A 23,407-nucleotide genomic window follows, 5' to 3' on the forward strand; every position below is an offset into this window, starting at 1 on the left:
AAGTTTTATTTTACATAATATTTTTTCCCTTTTAATTTTTTATTAGTAATTTAATAATGATTGACAAGATTGTGGAATAAGAGAGGTGCAGTTCTCACCACCAGAGTTCTGTATCCCATCCCCTCCATTAGAAGCTTCCCTATTCTTTATCCCTCTGGGAATATGGACCATAGGTATTTATGGGGGTGCAGAAGGTGGAAGGTTTGGCTTCTGTAATTGCTTCTATGCTGAAAACGGACATTGACAGGTCAGTCCATTCCCCAAGCCTGTTTCTATCTTTCCCTAGTGGGGCAGGGCTCTGGAGAGGTGGGGTTCCAGGACACATGGGTGAGGTCTTCTGCCCAGGGAAGTCAGGATAGCATCATGGTAGCATCTGCAACTGTCACCAATGGATTTTTTTTTTATAATTATTTATTTTCCCTTTTGTTGCCCTCGTTGTTTTTTATTGTTGTTGTAGTTATTATTGATGTTGTCATTATTAGGTAGGACAGAGAGAAACTGAGAGAGGAGGGGAAGACAGAGAGGGGGAGAGAAAGATAGACACCTGCAGACCTGCTTCACCGCCTATGAAGCGACCCCTGCAGGTGGGGAGCCGGGGGCTTGAACTGGGATTCTTAGGCCATCATTACTGCCCGATTCCCTTTTTTTTTTTTTTTTTTTTTTTTGCTTTCCAATGGTTCAACTTCTCTAACTTTCCACTAAAGGAATGTGAGTGAGAATGGTCAGTAATTATTCTCTCTCTAAACCTGGCAGACTGGAGCAGGGCTTGAGGAGGTTTTCTTCAGCTCATTAACTTACTTCATATGTCTTTGTGGATCTCCTCAGGTCTCAAGAACTAAGATTGTTCATTTTCACTGTTGTGGGTGAGACTGACCAGGGTCTAAGGAGAGTTTTGGGACTCTCCAGTTATTTTTCAGAAAGATTCAGTCATGCCCTTTGAAAAGAATTATAAGTGACTCTGTGATCAAGTGTGTGAATTTCAAACTTTTTATTACAAGGGTGAAAATGTGTGCAGAAGTGATATTGAAATGCAGAAGTACAGAGACCATTCGTGGGGACAAGCCCACTGAAGGCCATGAGAAGGAAGGCCCACCCATACCCTTTCCTCTCTTAAATCCACCATCCTTGTCCGACCTGGGGCTCAGCTTCTCATTCATTTACTGAGATCAGCCTTCCAGGTGTATCTACCTTCCCCAGACTCCCTGAAAATGTGCAAAGTGGGGTTTTGGTGGTAGTGCCCCAGGTTAAGCGAACACAGGTGGCGTGAAGCATAAGGACAGAGTAAGGATCCCGGTTCGAGCCCCGCCTCCCCACCTGCAGGGGAGTCACTTCACAAGTGAAGTAGGGTCTGAGGTGTCTTTCTCTCCCCCTCCCTGTCTTCCTCTCCTCTCCTCTCTCGACTTCTTTCTGTACTATCCAACAACAATAGCAGTAATGACACGGGCAACAAAGGGAAAAAAATGGCCTTTATGAGCAGTGGATTTGCAGGGCAGGCACTGAGCTCCAGGATAACCCTGGAGGCAAATAAACAAACAAACAAACAAACAATAAATTAATTAATTAAAAGTGCTTCCTGTGGTCCGGGAGGTGGCACAGTGGTAAAACTTTGGACTCTCAAGCATGAAGTTGCAAATTCGATCCCTGACAGCACATGTGCCAGAGTGATGTCTGGTTCTTTCTCTCTCCTCCGATCTTTCTCATAAATAAAATATTTTTTTTAAAAAGTGCTAGTATGGATCGGTCAGTCAACGCCCATGTTCAATGGGGAAGCAATTACAGAAGCCAGACCTTCCACCTTCTGCAACCCACAAAGCTCCTTTGTCCATACTCCCAGAGGGATAGAGAATGGGAAAGCTATCAGGGGAGGGGATGGGATATGGAGATCAGGTGGTAGGAATTGTGTGGATCTGTACCCCTCTTATCCTATGGTTTTGTTAGTGTCTCCTTTCTTAAATAAAAAAAAAATTTTAAAAGTGCTTCCTATCTTAGCTATTCAAGATTTCAGACCACCATCCCTGCACTGTCCCTAATATCACCTTCATATAATATCACTTCCACTTTTCATAAAATTCTATTTAGTATCTGGGCCTGTCTGCCTTCATTTTTGTTTTATTTTCTATTTTACAACAATCAAAATCTAGGAGACTGCTGATCAGGGCACTCTAGAGATTATTTATAATTGCTTGGATTTTATGGTCTAGAGGATTTTTAAAATAAAATTTGTGTAATGACATATGGTTACCAGGTCTGTATTTTGCCTCATAAGGCCATCACAAGGTCCCATATCCAACCATCATTATTCAATGCTATAGTGAACCCTAGGAAATTGTTGTTTTTGTAGGTCAAAAACAGTTGAATATTGGCAATTTCCTGTGGTTCACTGTAATATAGTAAAAGAATTTACCTTTGGAAATATAGGAAAGGTATAATCTTACAATAAAGGATTGGCTTTTAAAATGAATTTGTTTAACATCATGAAAAATGCACCGTACTTTCTTTAGTCTTATGACTTCACTGCGGACCATGAAAACTTCATCTAGATCTGGCACTAGATTTTGATGTGTGTTTTTAGAGCAGCCATCAAGTTAAACAAACCTGTGTGATTCCCCTCAGTGTCATGCTGACTCATCAGAATACCTGGACTATGAGAAAGAATATCGGCTCCCCTTTGGTTCAAAGCTATCCTCAAGGAGTCTTCATGTTCCTTGATGCCTTCACTGGCTGTTGTGGAGTCACTCTTTCACTTGTACAAAACTTGGATACTTAGAATACCTGTCTGTCGTACTCAATGCTTTGTCTAGTAAAGAGCAGGATCACAGTTACAAAAGCAGAGCCAGTATCCTCAATTATCTGTGCTAATAAGGTTTTCCTCTCTTCTCTTCTCTTCTCTTCTCTTCTCTTCTCTTCTCTTCTCTTCTCTTCTCTTCTCTTCTCTTCTCTTCTCTTCTCTCCTCTCCTCTCCTCTCCTCTCCTCTCCTCTCCCCTCCCCTCCCCTCCCTCCCTCCCTCCCTCCCTCCCTCCCTCTCCTTCCTTCCTTCCTTCCTTCCTTCCTTCCTTCCTTCCTTCCTTCCTTCCTTCTTTCTTTCTTTCTTTCTTTCTTTCTTTCTTTCTTTCTTTCTTTCTTTCTTTCTTTCTTTCTTTCTTTTCTCTTCGTGCCTCTAGGGTTATTGCTGGGTCTCGGTGCCTGCACTACAAATCCACTGCTCCTGGAGGCTATTTTTTTCCTTTTGTTGCTCATTGTTGTTATTATTATTGCTGTCATCATTGTTGTTGAATAGGACAGAGAAATTGAGAGAGGAGGGGAAGACAGAGAGGGGGAGAGAAAGACAGACACCTGCAGACCTGCTTCACCGCCTGTGAAGCAATGCAATGCAAATAAGGCTTTCTATCAAACACAAACTATAGATGTTTCTGTTGGGACTAGGCGGTGGCGCACTGGGTTAAATGCACATAGTACGAAGTGCCAACACTCGTACAAGGATCCAGGTTCGAGCTCCCGGCTCCCCACCTGCAGGGGCGTTGCTTCACAAGCAGTGAAGCAGTTCTGCACATCTCTCTCTCTCCCTCCCTCCCCTCTCAATTTCTCTCTGCCCTATCCAATAAAAAATGGGGAAGAAAAATGGCCTCTAGGAGCAGTGGATTTGTATCGCTGGCATTGAGACCCAGTGAGCGATAACCCTGGAGGCAAAAAAGAAAGAGATGTTTCTGTTTGTATTTTATTATTATTATTATCATTATTATTATAAAGGAAACACTGACAAAACCATGGGATAAGAGGGGTACAACTCCACACAATTCCCACCACCAGAACTCCGTATCCCATCCCCTCCCCTGATAGCTTTCGTATTCTTTATCCCTCTGGGAGTATGGACCCAAGGTCATTGTGGGGTGGAAGGTTCTGTTTGGATTTTTTGGGTGGTGGTGGTGGTGGTGGTGGATGGGTACAGCTTTACTGTCATCTCAAACAACACCTCTATCACCCTGTATTTCCTAACCAGGGGATCTTCATCTCTCTTGCAGACAAAGTTCAGGCAGATTGTATGACAAACCAGCTCTGGTTATTAAAAACAGCTTTTTAGCTCTTGGCACAACAAGCAAAACCACTCCTGATGAAAAGAAAGTCTCTCTCCCATATGGTTCTCGAAAAAAGTACAATTTTCTGAATTTACTGTACATGTGAAAACAATAAACACTTTACATTTCTTTCTTTTTCTAGTAATTCAGACTTTAACCTGAGGGGTTTTAGTGAATGAGTTTAGTAGTTTCTACATTGTACCACTTTCTGAAATATTATTGATTCTCATTTAAGTAACTAAACCTTAGTAAAATGTTTCAGTTTATCTCCCTTTCCTTTGTGAATCTGTAAATACATCAGAAAAGCATTTACTGTAATGTTAGAATGTGCATGTGTTGGCATTAAAAGCATGATTTTTGTCTCTATGGGGAATCAAATAGAAGCAAAATGATAGTTCATTCCTGCTATCTGTGGTAATGGGAAACAGACTGGATTTGTACCAATAATATTTGGAAGCTTTATTTTAGAAATCAGGTCAAAACTTGTCCTTCACTAAACCTTCCGCCAGAGACCCACAAGTCATCAGCGTGTGTTGCTCTCTCCTTTGTCTGGCTCAGAAGACGCTGGGATAAAGAAGTGACTAGCACGAATGAAAGTAGAACACAAATACTCTCAGATCTCATGGGTACTAGCTTTTTCTCATCATGTTGACTACAGCTCTCGGAGCGGAAAAGGAAATCAAGAGTAGGCAGACCTCCTACTATTTTTTTGGTGTGTGTATATTAACATTCCCACCACCAAAGGTCTGTGTCCCTCCCCACTACCCTCCAGTGCAGCTGAACATTTACCTTCCCCCTAGAGATGGTTTTTGGTTGTTTTTTTTTTTTTTTTTTTACTTTGGTGCCCTACTCCAAACTCAGTCAGATTCTGCTTTGAGTTTCCCTTTCTGTTCTTCTCTCTCAACTTCTATTTATGAGTGGCATCCTCCCATACTCATCTTTGTCTTTCTGACTTATCTCACTTAACAGAATTCCTACTTTTAAAATAACTTTTCTCTTAAGCTGAATATGGGCCCCAGACCAAATCAAATCGATGGAGTTTACAGTCAACAATATTTATACCCCTTTCCCATTTTAGGGAGCTACTCTCTTTCCTGATCCAGCTTTCTGGTCCGTTTTCCAGCCATGACATCATCTCTCCAGACAATAACTTGGATCCACCATCATACCAGATTTCAGGCTCAGAAAAAAAAAACAAAACCCAAAAAACTAGTATAGCCATAGCCCCTTTGGAATAGAACTAAAATAGGCCTACTAGCTATTTACAAAATGGAGGACCCCCCAACACTTCATCTGCACTATTTCAGCCTTTAGACCCATGATTGTTCAACAGTTTGTTTGGCTTTGTATGTTAACTCTCTTTTCAACCACCAGGTTCCAGATGCCAGCATGATGTCAACCAGACTTCCCTGGACAGACAACCCCACCAATGTGTCCTGGAGCTCCACTTCCCCAGAGCCCCACCCTACTAGGGAAAGAGAGAGGCAGGCTGGGAGTATGGATCAACCAGTCAACACCCATGTTCATCGGGGAAGCAATTACAGAAGCCAGACCTTCCACCTCCTGCACCCCATGATGACCCTGGGTCCATACTCCCAGAGGGATAAAGAATAGGAAAAGCTATCAGGGGAGGGGATGGGATACAGAGTTCTCGTGGTGGGAACTGTGTGGAGTTGTACTTCTCTTATCCTGTGGTTTTGTCAATGTCTTTTTATAAAAAAAAAACTTTTCTTATAATTTAAGAGATGAACATTCATCAAAACCCTTCCTTCTTCTTAAATTCAGTTTTCAGTTAGTAACTGAAAAAAGTGTTACAAGATTTCAGAGAAGTATGATGCCTTCTTGAAGTTATTTTTCTAAAGAGGGGAGATATGACGTAAAAATGCATGGGAAGAATATCATCAGAGACACGTCGACCTCTAACCAGTTCCGTGTAAGAGAAAGGATTTGTTCTATCTGGTTTAGTCTGTCCATTTATCACCTTGTGGTTTTCCTCCTTCCTTCCCTCCTTCTCTCTCTCCTCCCTCCCTTATTTCTTTTTTTTTTTTTCTTATTTATTTATTTAAAAAAGGAGACATTAACAAAACCATAGGATAAGAGGGGTAAAACTCCTCACACTTCCCACCACCAGAACTCTGTATCCCATCCCCTCCCCCGATAGTTTTCCTATTCTTTATCCCTCTAGGAGCATGGACCCAGGGTCATCATGGGGTGCAGGAGGTAGAAGGTCTGGGTTCTGTAATTGCTTCCCCGATGAACATGGGTGTTGACTGGTCTATCCATACTCCCAGCCTGCCTCTCTCTTTCCCTAGTGGGGTGGGGCTCTGGGGAAGAGGGGCTCCAGGACACACTGGTGGGGTCGTCCGCCCAAGGAAGTCTGGTTGGTATCATGCTGGCATCTGCCTTATTTCTTTCTTGGCTAGAGACAGGGATAAATCAAGAGGGAAGGGGGAGATGGAGAGGGAGAGAGACACCTGCAGTACTGCTTCACTACTTGTGAAGCTTCTCTCCTATAGGTGGGGCTTGGATGTGGATCCTTGAGCATTATAGCATTTGTGCTGTGCTAGGCGGACTACAGCCCAGCCCCTGGCCTTTTGGTTTTCAACAGACCTCAGGAGCCTCACGTATGCCATTTATTCTGGATCTGTAATCTTTCCTGACTGTAGTGAACTCACACATTTATAAGGACTTGAGAGTACACTGCACGTCTTATATTCAGATGCAATAGTCCAATGCTATAAGCCACGGATTTACTTTGAGACTGTTACTGTTACCTGTTGAAGCAAACTTTAAATGACTTCCTGTTTTGAATTATCCTGGAGAATGTCCTAACTACCACTCATCATGGTAATCTTCATAGAACTGCAAATGTTTTGGGGATACACACACCCACTCATGGGATTGTGGCAGGGGTGGGGAGAAACCTTAACCATACTAGAGAAACTCCAAAAGTACAAAATGAAATGATTGTTTTAAATAAGGCTGAATATCATAATTAGTCGCAGATGGTGCCTTTGTAGTCAGGAGAGCTTTCCTAAATAACCACATTTCTTTGTTTGAATGTCAAAATAGAAAACGAAAAGAGGCTTCTGCATCACCCCCTTATTCTTACAGGTTTTGAGGGGTGTTGCTGGGAAGACTTGAAGGATGTCCACCGAGACAAAGAGATCGTGTCCACTCCTTGAAATCAGCAGACGTTCTCAGAACCAACTCTATAACCCGAGAATGAGAGGGTTCTGTTTGCTTCTGATTTTCTGCACCCCCCCCCCCCCCCGTGCCTTCTGTCCTATGGCTCATACAATCAAGATGTTCAGGGAGGATGAGTCACATAGATGTAAGGGTGTCGCCTGCATTTGCTGTAGGAAACCTGACCAATCACCAAACAGGGAACTCTGATTCCCGTGGAGAACAGGCAGACCAGGGAGAAGTATCTGTAAGCAGATTTTGTTTGGCATGGAAAACCAGAGAAAATCAAACCAAAGAAAACATACAGCTGATTGCCATAGAGGGTGTTGTCTCTAGTTCTTTCCAACAGAAATCAGTTGTTCCTTGATAGCTTTAATAGCAACCTTGTCAGAATAAGTCCACTGGTTTCCAGATATGTCCTCCTAACAAGTTTTGCCTATTAAATTACTTAATGCCTTGCAGTCACCAGTGAGGAAAATGTAGGCATGCCTGATCTTTTCCTATCAATGATTTTCCCAGATCGTCATTTATTTGTTTTAGGGATCCAGATTCTCTTGAAAAATCTTTGGCTATTTCCATTTTATGAAGACAGATGAACACACAATAGGTTTCTTTCTTACTCAGAGAAAATAATAATTTTAACAATAAGTTAATAATGCATTGATTTTTTTTTCTATTAGCTGTTACTTTATTTAGAATAGTACAAAATAGGCCTTATCTTTTATGATGTAGACAGTGGATCTCTCAAAGGCTGTGTGGTGAGTGGCACAGAGTAGATTGTGGCCTTTTCTTTCTAGCGAGGTCAATATATTTGTGGAGTCAGAGGAATCATATTTGTATTACAACATATATTCTCCCAAATAGCAAATATTAAATATATGGAGGCAAATTCTTTTTGCCATAGACAACATTTAATCTTTGGGTGAATATACATTGCTTGTTCCTCTCTCTAGATAATTTAAGTGCTTCTTAATTTTAAATTAGTAATATAATATAGCATTGCATACTATATGATAAATATCATGTATTGTTGACCAGTGAGTGACCATAAAACTAAGCTTTTCTGTGAAATAAAAAAATGTGCATTGTTGTGGTCTGGGAGGTGGCACCTTGGGTAAGGCACTGGACTCTCAAGTGTGACATCCTAAGTTCAATTCCATGTACCAGAGTGACGTCTGGTTCTTTCTCTGTCTCCTCCTCTTTCTAGTGAATAAATTAAAAAAAACTTAAACAAACAAATAAAAAACTGTGCATTGCCCATTAGGGAATGATTGAAACACCGGGGGGTATGGATCAACCTGTCAATGACTATGTCCAGTGGAGAGGCAATTACAGAAGCCAGACCTTCCACCTTCTGCACCCCCAAAAAGAATTTTGGGCCATACTCCTAGAGGTTGAGAAATGTTAGTGGGAGATGATTAGAGGACTCTGAAATCCAATGTCATCAGTACCCAGAGAGAGAAGAGGAAACAAAAAGAAAGACATTCGGAAGTTGTAATAGGTGTAGGTGTGACTTAGAATGGAAGAGAAGGCAGAACCATGAGGGGGAAAAAAAAAAAGGGCAAACAGATATATGCCTAGATATACAGGCACTTATAGAAATGATTGTCCCCACACTTATGGGCATCTAATCTTTGATAAGGGGGCCCAAAGTATTAAATGGAGAAATAATTGTCAACCCACTTCTGTAACCAAGGGAATGAGAACACAGAACCCTGATAGTGGCAACAGTGTGGAATTGCCCTGTTATTTTGTAATTTTGTGAATCACTAATGAAAAAGGAAATAGAAAACTACTCGTTATAACTATGAGTTTTTTTCCCCATATTTTTGTTTTTGACGAATAGTGAGTGTAAGATTATAGCATGTAGCTCTGCACTGCAGCTACCACCAGAGTTCTATCACCCACTCTCCTACCTCCTATATATTTCTTTTTTTTTTAAATTTCTTTATTGGGGAATTAATGTTTCACATTCAACAGTAAATACAATAGTTTGTACATGCATAACATTTCCAAGTTTCCCATATAACAATACAACCCCCACTAGGTCCTCTGTCATCCTTCTTGGATCTGTATTCTCCCTACCCCAGAGTCTTTTACTTGGGTGCAATATGCCAATTCCATTTCAGGTTCTACTTTTTTTTTTCTGATCTTGTTTTTCAACTTCTGCCTGAGAGTGAGATCATCCCATAGTCATCCTTCTGTTTCTGACTTATTTCACTTAACATGAATTTTTCAAGGTCCATCTAAGATCGGCTGAAAATGGTGAAGTCACTATTTTTTACAGCTGAGTAGTATTCCATTGTGTATATCTACCACAACTTGCTCAGCCACTCATCTGTTGTTGGACCTCCTATATATTTCTCACAAGTCTTAGAAACAGTTTGCTTGCTTCTGTTTTTTTTTCTCCCACAAGTTCATGTGTATCAGTTCCCTAGATTCCACATATGAGTGAAACCATCTGTTGTAACTACCAGTTTTTTAAGGAGAAAACAGGCTATTTCTTTTAAAAAATTTTTTAGAATATTTATTTCCTTTTGTTGCCATTGTTTTATTGTTGTTGTTGTTATTGATGTTGTCATAGTTGGATAGGACGGAGAAATGGAGAGGGGAAGACAGAGAGGGGGAGAGACAGACACCTGCAGACCTGCTTCACCGCCTGTGAAGTGACGCCTCTGCAGGTGGGGAGCTGGGGGCTAGAACTGGGATCTTTATATGGGTCCTTGCTCTTTGCACCACGTGCGTTTAACCTGCTGCGCTACTGCCCGACTCCCCCCAAACAGGCTATTTCTTAGATGAAGTGAGATCAAACCAGTTCTTAGTTTTGTGTGCCTAATAGAATATGAAAAATAATTTTCCCCTTTAGGTCATCTGAGTCATTGCTGACTTTTCTGTTTTTTTCCTTGGTGAATGATGCAAACACACAGTTTTTGAAATAGACATGTATATTTTACTTGCTGATTTCAAGACATTTTATCTCTGCTTTCAGTCACCCCATAATTTGTACTTAGTAGAGAACTTTAGTTTTTCTAATTAATTTGAAGCAAATGATCAATATGGAAGCATTGACCAACCAGCGAAATTGTGATAAACTCTAGTTAATGTCAGTGGTATTAACTGTATAGTCAGAGATTATCAAATGCCTGAGCAGCATAAGAGCATCTAAATTATGGTGTATCAAATGAAGATAAAGCACACATTTTATTAGTACTGACATATTAACATGTATGTAGTCTTGACTTCTGACATTTTAAAATGTTGATTTACTAACAAGAGCATCCCGTGAGTACCCATTTATTGGGGAAACTGACGATCCTTCCGAGCCGACTGAATCCACATAGATCCCAGTCACTTTCAAAGCCAGCAACAAGCAGACATCAGGCTCAATCTGATGCTGTTGACTGGCTACGGAAGAAGGGCAAATGCTAGAAGAAGAACTAACAAGAGAGAGATATTCAGTTCTGGGTTTCAAACTCAGGAGTTTACTAATGCAAGTTCTGTGTTCTGCCATGCCACCACCTCCTGGACTGCAGCAATGGAGATATTTAACTGATTTTATTCATTTTTAATTGCACTCAAGAAAGAATTTTGGGCCATACACCCAGAGGGGGAGAAATGTTACAGGGAGATGAGGACTCTGAAACCCAATGTCATGTGTACCCAGAGCGAGAAGAGGAAACAAGTAGTTTCGGAAGTAGTAATAGGTGTAGGTATGACTTATGCAAAGAAAATAGCATTCATGTTTGTTTTCCTTGCCTTGATTCAATCATAATGATTATTGATCATAATGAAAAATTCTAGATATTCTATAACAAAACATATGGAAAAGCAAAGACAGTCATTGGCAGTTGCTGTGGCAAGGCTTACCACACTTTTACAACAAAATCCCTCATTACAACTGATATTAATCTTAACTCCTGAGTCTCAGCAGTATCTTAATTATTAAAGATACTTGACCAAATGCTACTGCCAAGGAACTAAGGTAGTGGTCCAGTCAAATTGTGAATTTGATCCTAACACTTATATTCAGATCTATCGAGTAGTCTATTCCTGCTTTATCTACAAAAGTCTTTAAAAAAATTATCTGGGGAGTCGGGCTGTAGCGCATCGGGTTAAGCGCAGGTGGCGCAAAGCACAAGGACCGGCATAAGGCTCCCGGTTCGAACCCCGGCTCCCCACCTGCAGGGGAGTCGCTTCACAGGCGGTGAAGCAGGTCTGCAGGTGTCTATCTTTCTCTCCCCCTCTCTGTCTTCCCCTCCTCTCTCCATTTCTCTCTGACCTATCCAACAACGACGACAACAACAATAATAACTACAACAATAAAACAACAAGGGCAACAAAAGGGAATAAATAAATAAAATAAAATATTAAAAAAAAACATAAAAAAATTATCTGGGGGTTGGACGGTAGTGCAGCGGGTTAAGTGCACGTGGTGCAAAGCCTGGACCGGCTTTAAGAATCCCGGTTCAAGCCCCCCGCTCCCCATCTGTAGGGGAGTCGCTTCACAAGCGGTGAAGCAGGTCTGCAGGTGTCTATCTTTCTCTCCCCCTCTTTGTCTTCCCCATTTCTCTCCATTTCTCTCTGTCCTATCTAACAACGAACGACAACAATAATAACCATAAGGCTCCAACAACAAGGGCAACAAAAGGGGGGAAAAAGGCCTCCGGGAGCAGTGGATTCATGGAGCAGGCACCGAGCCTCGGCAATAACCCTGGAGGCAAAAAAAATTCTATATCTATATCTATCAATATATCTACATATATCTATGAAATAGTGTTGGTATGCTTCTAGTCCTGCTTCTGAGACCCCTTCTGTTACATTGCTTGACGTTGTCATTTTCATGGTCATTCTGTTACATTGGTTTGGTCTCACTCCCCCTGCCTCCAGGAGATTGTGGTTTGGTTCTTTCCTTTTCCCATTTCTCTCTTCTCCCCATCCCCTATCCTACATACTTCCTTGGTTCCTGATGCTGCCCCGAAGGAGAAGCATGCAGGACAGAATTGTGTGGTGATTAGATTAGATTAGTTTTTTGAACCGTTTGCTCATGAATAAAGAAATACTGCTTCTCCGCTCAGCCATGTGTCCCTGATCGTCTGTCTCCCGCTGCAGAGCTAGCCCGGCATACTGGCGCCTTGAATTTTGACTGAAAAAATAGTCCATTGAGTCCAGGAAAAAAAAAATGATTGGAGAAAACAGTTGTGGAACACTTTCTGTGAAAGCATAGCAGAAGCTCGTCATCTGTGTTTGGTTTGCCTAAAATACAATCCTAAAGCACTTTATCTAGCTGAGTGGGGCATTTCCATTGCCTTCAGGACTCTTTGAGACACTGAATTCCGTAGGCACCCTCACACTTACGTCTGTGCTTCCTGCGAGCACGAGCGTCCCCCTGTCACAGGGCCATTGTATCAGCAGCAACCAAGACACGGGAAGAGGCTGTACTCAAGCTGGGATTGCCATCCCGATTGCTTAGTCACAGGGGAACTTACTCTACAGGTCAAACAATCCAAAAGGAATATGACATTTCATGTAAGTCACAGTATTTTTTTTTCCAGCTTCAGATTCCCTTTATTGAGGAAATATGGGTTCATAGGACTGTTGCTATCACGAAGGTACATTTCTGCTTTCTCCTGAGATTAGTCCCTGGATATTTCACCCTCCACCTTTTTGTGTTCATGCAGATTCACATTACCTGATCATTATGATTTTTTTTAAAAATCATTATTTATTTATTGGATAGAGACAGCCAGAAATCAATAGCGGATGGAGAGAGAGAGAGAGAGATGCAGCACTTCTTCATCCCTGTGAAGTTTTCTTCCTGCAGGTGGGGACAAGGGCTGGAACCTGTGCTCCTTGTGCCTTGTAACATGTGAACTCAACCAGGTGAGACACCACCTGGCCCCTACATGACCAGATTATCATGCTTAATAATCGCTTTGGATATAAATTGAGATTAGATTTTTTTTTTAATTAGTGTGTGGGAACACAACTGAATTTTTTGGGTTCATTTTGTATCCTCTCACTTTTCTAGAGAATTAATGGTACTTAACCAACCCATTAGTTCTAACAGCTGTTTGTACATGTGTGGAATTTTATTTCATTGAAGTAAATGTTGACTTGTAGGATTGTTATTGGGTGGGGTACAGTTCTTTACCTCTCTAAGATAGGTTAGCAAACCGCACTCCTGACCAAATCTCAAACTGTTATCTTACACACACAGGACACTGGGTTGGAAGGAGTGTCTGGGCTTGAACTTGGGTCGTGTGAATGGGAAAGCAAGCACACTATCTGTTTGAGATATTTTGCTGGCTCAAGAACATTGACTCATTAAAATTTTTTTTTAAATGAATTAATTTTGGACACAGGGAAACATTGAAATGGAAGGGGGAGAAAGAGAGGGAAAGAGAAAGAGAGAAAGAGAGAGATTTGTAACACTATTTCACTGCTTGTGAAGCACCCTCAGGCTTCCCCACTGTGGGTGGGGTCAAGGGGCTTGAACTAGAGTCCTTGAACACTGTAATTTGTGTACTCTTCCAAGTATACCACTGCCTGGCCCCACTAAGAACATTGATTCTGAAGAAAAAAAAGATGAATATAGAGAAGTCCAAGAAATGACAAATTCAATTGGAGAATACAAAATAGCATGATGGTTATGCAAACAGACTCTCATGCCCGAGGCTTCAAAGTCCCAGGTTCAATCCCCTGCACAACCATCAGCCAGAGCTGAGCAGAGCTCTAGTAGAAAGAAAGGAAGGGAGGGAGGAAGTAAGGGAGGGAGGAAGTAAGGGAGGGAGGGAGGAAGGCAGGAAGGAAGGCAGGAAGAGAACTATAAAAAGACAATGCAGTGTTGGGCAAGAGTGGAAAGCTTGGCTCTGGTGAACTGGGAGAGCTTATAAAAGATGAAAGTAAGAGTGGCCTGGTGGTGGCACACCCAGTTAAACATGCATAAAACTAAGTGCAAGGATCCTAGTTCGAGCCTCTGGCTCCCCACCTGCAGGGGGTCATTTCACAAGCGATTTAGGTACTGAATAATAAATATTAAGCATTCAAATCATGTTGAGTTTAAAAAAACGACTAAGTAGGGGGTTGGGAGGTATGCAGCGGGTTAAGAGCTGGGACCCATCTAAGGATCCCCGTTCAATCCCCTGGCTCCCCACCTGCAGGGGAGGTCGCTTCACAGGCGGTGAAGCAGGTCTGAAGGTGTCTGTCTTTCTCTTCTCCCTCTCTGTCTTCCCCTCCTCTCTCCATTTCTCTCTGTCCTATCCAAAACAGCTATAAGAACAACTACAACAACAAGGGCAATAAGTGGGGAAAATGGCTACCAGGAGCAGTGGAAGTGCAGGCACCCAGCCCCAGCGATAACCCTGGAAACAAAAAAAGAAAGAAAGAAAGAAAGAAATGACTAAGCAGATGGGTTAAATGTGAAAATGTGAGCTTGAAGAACTCACTGATTATTTGTTATATAGCATACGTACATATACTATGCACTTAGTGATAAAGGTCCCTTGGAATGGAGGAATATTTTAGACTATGTAACCGGTAATATAGCCAGGAATCAAGAAATCCAGCACGTGGCGCTAAGTATAGAGCTTCGCCCTTACCTGTTTCTTTTCTTTTCATTTTGCCCCAGACCTGTTTCAGGGGTAGTGACCTCAAGCCCCCAGAATGCACAGCATTTACTTTCTTCTTTTGGGGTATGTCAAATCTAAGAATAGGACCCCAGTGAGCCTGCCGTCTTTGCCACTGGTGATGTGATGTCGCACAGGGCCTGGGATGATTTAGAGGCTGTGTTGACGCCGGCCAGATGACATCTAGGAGCATAATGAGCATCAGTCAAAGTCCAGCAATGGTTGTGACAATTTCTTTACAGACTGGATAGAATGCAAATATATATGCTGTTCAGGCACTGAATAATAAACATTAAGCATTGAAATAATAAACATTGATCATTCAAATTTTGAATACCCCTACAGATATTCAATATATATTTGTAATAAATCAGCTAGAAAGAAGTTTATTACATGTCTGGTATGTTCTCAGAACTGATAGAACAGTAGAAAATTAAAAAAAAAAATCCTATTTATTTATTTATTTTCTCTTTTGTTGCCCTTGCTACAACATTGTTGTGGTTATTGATGTCGTTGTTGTTGGATAGGACAGAGAGAAATGAAGAGAGGAGGGGAAGACAGAGAGGAGGAGAAAAAGATAGACACCTGCAGACCTGCTTCATCGCCTGTGAAGCGACTCCCCCGCAGATGGGGAGCAGGGGGCTTGAACTGGGATCCTTACTCTGGTCCTTGCGCTTTGCGCCACCTGCGCTGTGCTACCACCCGACTCACATGTTTAATTTTCTAAAGCCTTTCATTCTAAGTTCCTGATTATATTTATCTATCTAAAACTCTGGTTTTACGTAGATAACTAATAGTAACTAGGTTATGTAGTAACTGGGTCATTCTAGTAACTAGGCCATGCTCTAAGGCTAGTATTGAGTGATAGAACCTTTGGTAAATGTGGGGAGTTTAAACTTAGTTTAGGGAGATATATTTGGGAGGCTGTCCAGATATATTTGGGAGACTATCCTCTGCACCTAACATTTGTTTATCCTCTGTGGAAGATGTAGTGAATTTAACCAATTAATATGGTGGGTAAGGTCATGCTGACTAGAGGTATCCCTCACCGTTTGCAAGAAAATGTGGAGTAACACATGAATTTATGTTGAGTTGGGTTTGTAGGAATCTTTATTTACCCACAAGGTGGTTTAAGATATTCAAATTGGTGCTACAATTATCACGACCCCTTCCGCACTAGAGTAGTTTTGTCTAGTGGAGGTACCAACCTGATCCCATCTAAAATCAGTATCGTTCCGAGAATAGCTAACCACCCATGCTAAATCTCTCTCAAGTAAACGCAGCTAAATATAGTGGCTTAGTTCTAGAGCTCTGGCATGAGAAACTCAACACCTTGTTGTAGTCAGATAAGCTGAATTTTTTTTTAAGTGCTTTGTCTAAGTGAGGCTGAGGAGGCTAGAGCCTGAGAAAGACCATACCTGAGTCTTCCTACATCATCTGTTCAGTTGACGTTGAGTGATGTGACAGGAAGTGAACGTGCAAGTGGGTGAGTCCAGAGGCTGAGTCTACTCCCCGTCAGTGCCTTGGGCAGCAGATTTTCATGAACTTTGCCCAACTTTTAAACTAAAATTTGTTGACTTATTTTCTGATATTTACTAGATAGGACAGAGAGAAATTGAGAGAGGTCATGGAGCAGAGAGAGGCAGAGAAAGATAGACACCTGCAGATTTGCTTCACCAAAGGGGAGCAGGGGCTCAAACCGGTTCCTTACTCTTGGCACTACGTGCATATAACTGGGTGCACCGCTGCCCATACCCCAGAGACATTTCTTTTTTTTCTCCTCCTGCCCTCCCTTCTTCCCACACTCCCTTGCTCCCTCCCCCTCTCTTCCTCCTTCCTCCTTCCTTCTTCCCTCCCTCTTTCCTTCCTTCCTTCCTTCCTTCCTTCCTTCCTTCCTTCCTTCCTTCCTTCCTTCCTTCCTTCCTTCCTTCCTTCTCATTACACTGCTCAGCTCTGGCTGATGGTGGTGTGGAGGATTGAACCTGGATATTTGGAAGATAGGTCTCTTTTCATAACCGTTATGCTATCCACCCCACCATCAATTAAAATTTTAGCACCTTGTGATTCATTTTTTTGATAGTGACAGAGAAGGCAGAGAGGCAGAGAAAGAATGAAAGAGGCCATAGCATCAAAGCTGCTTTCAGTGTCGGGTGGGTGAGTGGGCTTGAACCTGAGTCAGACACACTGCTCATATATCATATTAGCCAATAGCAGATTTTGAACTTGATTCCAGGTCTTTGGACATCCTGGGTGGCATTCTCATTGCTTCATACCCTGTCTGCTCACATGGCTAAGTGTCCAAAGCCTGGTCCTCCACCTACTCCTCCTCTTGTATCTACTTTAGTTTGGCAAGAAAGAAAAAAGTCCTAGTGCCAGGAATAACAGTGCTCCAGGCAATGCTCTAATTTTCTCCAGTACCAGAAAAGGTAATTTCTATAATTCTTACTGAATTCTCTACGATTCATAAGCATCACAACTTTTCTTTTTTTAAAAGTAGTACATGTCTTTTTTTGACATGGCTACATTTGTTTAGCATAGATGGTTTGCATTTAGACAGCCTTGCGCTGTCTTCTCTGGCCCCAATTATTTCTCCCCAGTCAGAATGCTTTTTATTCCTTTGGCATCCATTACAAATCACAGGCAACATGGCCCGTCTCCAGAAACACTTCTGTAATGCCAACCATAGGACTCAGCCTCTAAATATAAGAGTTGAAAATGAGATTTAAGTTAATGCCCTGAAAGGAATCTTTCCATGTGTCTTCAGTAAAATTTGGTAAAACTGATCTGAGGGAAAAGTGTGAAATACCTGGACCTTATTGCTATTGGTTCAAAATAAAAAAAAAAAAAGCTTGTCAAAGTAATTAGTGAGAGCTTGTCCTGTTTAATCTAACTCTCTTGTATTAGTCACTTTTTCATTCTTTAACTGAGGGTTATGTTAGTTCAGATGACATTCTCATTCTGCCCAGAACCCACAGCTGAACAGCCTTCCTGGGAAGAAGTAGTATCCTTTACTAATGATTCCCAAGCTCTTGAAATTTATTATTTTCATTTAGCTATCATTTATTGCTTCCTTTATGGGAATCACTAAACTCACCAAATGGTGAAACATGACACAAAATAGTTTGGGAGTAATTGGACACTTGAAAATTTGTTTGAAATTTAATGTGGAAACTGTGAAATAACAACAACAACAAAAGTAATTGAGATTTCCCCATCTTTTTTTCCACCTAACTTTTCTTCCAATTCATTCTACCAGGATAATTACATCCTAAAATAAGACATTGTTATTTATCTGTTATATATTTTTTCTTTCTTTTCTTCCTTTTTTGGCTCTAGTTTATGGTGTTATGGGGAATTGAACTTGGGACCCCGGAGCCTCAGACATGAGAGTCTGTGTGCATAACCATTATGCTACCTCCCTGCCTCATTATATTTCTTTACCTAGATTTTCCCTGTATTTTAAAAATCCTTATAATTAATTTATTTATTTATAAAAAGGAAACACTGATAAAACCATAGGATAAGAGGGGTACAACTCCACACAATTCCCACCACCAGAACTCCGTATCCCATCCCCTCCCCTGATAGCTTTCCTATTCTTTATCCCTCTGGGAGTATAATCTGATTTGAAAGTTAATGGCTCAGTGATTAAGTCCTAGATATATCCCAAGCCTTTATAGTTCTTCAAATGCTATAAATTTCCTTTTTCTTTCCTTCCAGCTGTCATAGAAATTCTTAGAACAGGCTGTTAGGGATTCATAATATCTATAATTATTACCAATTTTAGGAGATGTAAAAATATAGATCAAGCTGGATTCAAAACCATTAAACCCATTTAACTGGAAATATCTGACTTTCTTTTTCTTTCTTTTTTTTAAAAAAAATATTTTAATTTATTTATTATTGGATAAAGACAGAGAAATTGAGAGAGGAAGGGGAGAGAGAGAGGGAGAGAGACAGAGAAACACCTGCAGCCCTGCTTCACCGTTTGGGAAGCTTTCTCCTTGCAGGTGGGGGCCAGGAACTTGAACCTGGCTCCTTGTGCACTGCAATGTGAGCGCTTAACCAGGCGTGCCACCACCTGGCCCCCAGACTTTATTTTTCTTATAATATTTTCGTAAATATTAAATTCAGGGAATAAAAGGCAAGAGAATTCTGCAATGATTCTAGCTCCTTAGTCCAAACCCCATGGCACCGCATTTCATATCCTTACCCAGATTTAGGTTTAGGGTGATGAACTGGCCCTCATCTGAGGCTAGGATTTACCACCTCTTTTCCCTTCCTTCCTTCCTTCCTTCCTTCCTTCCTTCCTTCCTTCCTTCCTTCCTTTTTCTCTTTCTTTCTTTCTTTCTTTCTCTATTTCTCTTTTTCTCTCTCTCCCTCTCTCTTTTCTCTTTCTTTCCTTCTCTTCTTTCATTTGATTCCCTTTCCTTCCTTTCCTTCTCTCTCTCTTTGATTCCTTTCTTTTTTCTTCCTCCCTCCCATCCTTCTTTCCTTCTTTTCTTCCTTCCTTGATGCCCAGATCTAGTGCACGCACAATTCTATTGACTTTTTTTTTTTTTTTTAGAATTTTTTAATTATTTATTTTCCCTTTTGTTGCCCTTGTTGTTGTTTTATTGTTGTAGTTATTGTTGTTGTTATTGATGTCATCATTGTTAGATAGGACAGAGAGAAATGGAGAGAGGAGAGGAAGACAGAGAGGGGGAGAGAAAGACAGACACCTGCAGATCTGCTTCACCACCTGTGAAGTGACTTCCCTGCAGGTGGGGAGCCGGGGGGCTGGAACTGGGATCCTTATGCCAGTCCTTGCGCTTTGCGCCACGTGTGCTTAACCTGCTGCGCTACAGCCCGACTCCCCTACATTTCTTAACATCAGAAAAAGCACAAAACTATAATATTCCCTCAGGAGTCTATAATACCCTGTCAGGTTCTGTGGTATGGAAATATAACCCTGTAACCTTATAGTTCTGTAAACAATTATTAGATAACTAGTAAGAATATAATCTACAGATGACTAGTACTTAGAAAAGTCCAAGCTGTATTCTTTTGCAAATTGTAAGTATATAATACATTACCATTGGCTACATTTATCACAATGTACATAAGGCCTACAGTAGCCTATTCATTTTATAATTAATTTGTAGTACACATTAATATCTCCACACCCTAAATTTCTAATAACTTCATGCTCAGCTATTCATGTGAGTTTAACTTTCTCTTTTAATTTTTTTTTTTTTATTACCAGGGCTTCATTGCTCTGAGTCAACTTTTTTATATAGAAAGAAGGAGACAGGGGCCAGGTGGTGGCGCACCTGGTTGAGCGCACATGTTACAGTGCCCAAGGTCCCAGGTTCAAGCCCCTGGCCTTCATCTGCAGGGGGAAAGCTTCACAAGTGGTGAAGCAGTGCTGCAGGTGTCTCTCTGTCTCTCTCCCTCTCTATCACCCCCTTCCCTCTTGTTTCCTGGCTGTCTCTATCCAGCAAATAAATAAAGATAAAAAAAAAAAGGAGACAGAGACAGAGACAGAGAAGTAAGAGTCAGGAACAGATCCTGGGTCCCATGCATGGCAAAGCAATGCACTTTCCAGGTGAGTTATTTTGTCAGCCCAGGTTCAGTTCTTTTTAGGTTTAATATTGCACATTGTAGCATATAAGAATATTTATTCTTCACTTATTTCACTCAGCACAGTGGTCTCCTGTTCCACTCTATTGTTGCAAATGGCAGAGTTCCTACTGTTGGGGCTGAAAGCATTCCAGAGAAAGAAGGAATGAGATGGAGGTGGGGTGGGGGAGATGGAGAGAATGTATTAATTTTATTCATTATCCTTTTGACAGACACAAGTTCTGGACTGTTTCTATATCTTGGTTATTGTAAATAATTCTGTAGTGAACAAGACAGTGCAGGGTTGTGTTTTTTTTTTTTTTTGAGGTATTTTATTTTCTTTAACTAAAAACCCAGAAGTGAGACTGTTGAATCATATGGCAGTTCTATTTTTGAGGAACATCTGTGTTGGTGGGGCTGGCGTGGTGGCACACCTGGGGTAGTGCACACACCACACAACAGTGCGCAACTGCACTCAGAACCGGGGGTCTGAACCCCTGGCCCCCTTTGCAGGGGGTAAAGCAGGTCTGTAGGTGTTTCTCTGTTTCTTTCCCCTACCCCCTCAATTTCTGACTGTCTTACTCAACAAATAAATAAAGATAATGCAAAAAACAAGTAAAAGGCAAAACAAAACAAAACATGAATATTGCTTCTCCAAAAGGTTAGATCAATTCACATTTCCAACAGTAATGTAAAAACTTTCCATTTTCTCTACATCTTTTCCAAAACTGTCCTCTTTTAACTTTTTTTTTTTGGCTGCAGGGTTATCACTGGGGCTCGGTGCTGGCACTATGAATCTACTGCTCCTGGCAGCTACTTATCCCCATTTTATTGGACAAGACAGAGAGAAATTGAGACAGAAAAGGGAGATAGAGTGGAAGAGAGAAAGACACCTGCACCTGCTTCACCTCTTATGGAGTGTCGCCTCCTGCCTGTGGGTGAACCCTGATCCTTGCAAATCCTTGCGCATATGCTTGAGCTTAGCACTATGTGCGCTTAGCTGGGTGTGCCACTGCCCGCCCCCCCTTTTTTTTGTCCTTCCTTCCTTTCTTTCTTTCTTTCTTTCTTTCTCTCTCTCTACATCCTTTCTTTCTTTTTAAATTTTTATTTATAAAATGGAAACACTGACAAGACCATAGGATAAGGGGAGTACAATTCCACATAGTTCCCATCACCAGAACTCTGTATCCCATTCCCCTCCCCTCCCCTGAGAGCTTTCCTATTCTTTATCCCTCTGGGAATATGGACCCCAGGGCATTATGGGGTGCAGAAGGTCTGGTTTCTGTAATTGCTTCCCTGCTGAACATGAGTGTTGACAGGTCGATCCATACTCCCAGCCTGCCTCTCTCTTTCCCTAGTGGGACAGGGCTCTGGAGAATTCAAGCTCCAGGACACATTGGTGAGGTCGTTTGCCCAGGGAAGTCCAATTGGCATCATGGTAGCATCTGGAACCTGGTGGCTGAGAAAAGAGGTAACATAAAGCAGAAAAATTGTTGATCGTGAACCTAAAGGCTGGAATAGTGCAGATGAAGATTTGGGGTCTCCGTTTTGGAAAAAACTAGTAGGTCTATTTTAGATATATTTCAAAGCTGGACCCCCTATTAACTTTTTTTTTTACATCAGACAATTAACAGGTGTGAGGTGATAGTTATCTTGGGGTGGTTTTGATATGCACTTCCTGAAAATTAATGATGTTGAGTATTTTTTCATATACCTGTTGTTTGTGTACATACACATATACATATACTTACACACACACACACACACACACACACACACACACAGTCTTCTTTGGAAAAACACCTTTTCATATCCCTTATTTTTGTTTCAATAGCCATTGAACTATAGGAATTGCTTATATATTTTGCACATTAACTCATTATGTGATATGTGGTATGTTTTCTTCTTTACATAAACTGTCTTTTCATTTTGCTGATTGTTCCTTTGCTGTGCAGAAACCTTTTCATTTGATGTAGCCCCAATTATTATTTATTCATGCTTTTGTGCCTTGTGCTTTTGGTGTGAAATTCAAAAATCATTTCTGGGCTCAGTGTCAAGGAACTTTTACCACTAAGCTTTTGTCTAGAGATTTTGTGGTTTTAGGTTTTGTATGTATAAAATAATTTTATGTGTTTGAGTTGATGTTTGTGTACTTGTGTCTGATGTAATACAAGGATCAGATTTCATGCTTTTTCATGTGAATATCCAGTTTTCTTATAACCACATATTGGATGGAGACCTAAGATGTACTCACCTGTGGGCAGCCCATGTCCCGGGGGATGCCTGCCACCTGCTCAGCCCTCATGAATGACGGATTCGCACACATTTGGTAAACTGAACACGTGACTTGTCAGAAACATTTTTCTTCATTGTTTAAGCATGTGCCTTGTAAGAAGAATTTATTCCATATGTGTCAAAGATTCATTTACACTTAAATCATTAAAGCATTGTTCTGAGTTTTTGATGTCTAACAATTCCTTTGACTTTTTCCAAGCAATCCCAAGTGCTTTGCCAAAGGCAAACCTAGTGCCCAGCACCAGAACATCCAAATTTTCTCCTTGACTTTAAAAATCCTTGCTTCCATGCCAGGAAAAAGTTTCTTAGCAGTTAATATCTACCTGTTTCTCTTTCTTTCTTTCTTTCTTTCTTTCTTCCTTTAAAAAAATTTTATTGGTGATTTAATATTGATTTACAAAATTGTGAGATAATGGGTATAATTCCACACCATTTCCCCCCCACCAGCATTCTGTGTCCTCCTCCCTTCCATTGGGAACTGCAACCTGCTTCCATATCTAAGTGTCCCACTGGAAGGGTGAACTATGTGATATGGCATGGAGTTCACATCTGGCCCCGATCTGGGCCTGTTTTCTCGGCAGGAAGTACAGGATGTATTTTACTTCCATCTACCTCTGCTTCTTCAT

The 23,407-nt window shown here is 41.2% G+C and overlaps 1 protein-coding gene across 2 annotated transcripts in view; it reads left to right on the forward strand.

Annotated features, from left to right (window-relative positions):
- Positions 1-23,407, forward strand: part of LOC103110027 (V-type proton ATPase subunit S1-like protein) — a 159,295-nt gene that overhangs the window by 55,087 nt on the left and 80,801 nt on the right. The window contains exon 8 of one of the 2 annotated variants that reach the window (XM_060201127.1): positions 5,449-5,608. The exons of the other annotated variant lie outside the window; for it this stretch is intronic. The gene's annotated coding sequence lies outside the window, so the exon portion shown is untranslated. Of the gene's footprint in view, positions 1-5,448; positions 5,609-23,407 lie in introns of those variants that run through there. 2 annotated transcript variants of the gene reach the window in all.

The sequence above is a fragment of the Erinaceus europaeus genome, chromosome 11, assembly GCF_950295315.1.
Source record: "Erinaceus europaeus chromosome 11, mEriEur2.1, whole genome shotgun sequence".
Taxonomy (NCBI): domain Eukaryota; kingdom Metazoa; phylum Chordata; class Mammalia; order Eulipotyphla; family Erinaceidae; genus Erinaceus; species Erinaceus europaeus.